The sequence below is a fragment of the Etheostoma spectabile genome, unplaced genomic scaffold, assembly GCF_008692095.1.
Source record: "Etheostoma spectabile isolate EspeVRDwgs_2016 unplaced genomic scaffold, UIUC_Espe_1.0 scaffold363, whole genome shotgun sequence".
Classification (NCBI taxonomy): domain Eukaryota; kingdom Metazoa; phylum Chordata; class Actinopteri; order Perciformes; family Percidae; genus Etheostoma; species Etheostoma spectabile.
Window position 1 is genome coordinate 682,045 of NW_022605593.1, and position 430 is coordinate 682,474.

Here is a 430-nt window from a genome sequence, read left to right on the forward strand (position 1 = left end):
AATCTATTTTCGTCAGGACAGTGTTTGACGAGTGCTTCATGTTACAGCCACTACTACTACTACAAAAACACTATAAATACTTAGTTTTAATGTTATTGTTTCTACTGCTATATTTAAGCATAATGACACTAATCTTTTTTGGAGAGAGAGAGAGAGAGAGAGGAGAGAGAGAGAGAGAGAGAGAGAGAGAGAGAGAGGAAGAGAGAGAGAGAGGAGAGAGAGAAGAGAGGAGAGAGCTTACTTCAACTAACTCAGACTGCTGAAGCCTGCTGTCAGTTTCAGATATCATTTAGAATATATTTTAACAGACGAGGACTGTAGATCTGGTCCTGCATATCTCACACTGCAAGCAAATTAGGAAAGATCTCTTGAAATCTCAATATTCACATAACATGCAACAGCTTAAAAACATGGAAACCTCTCCTAAAAA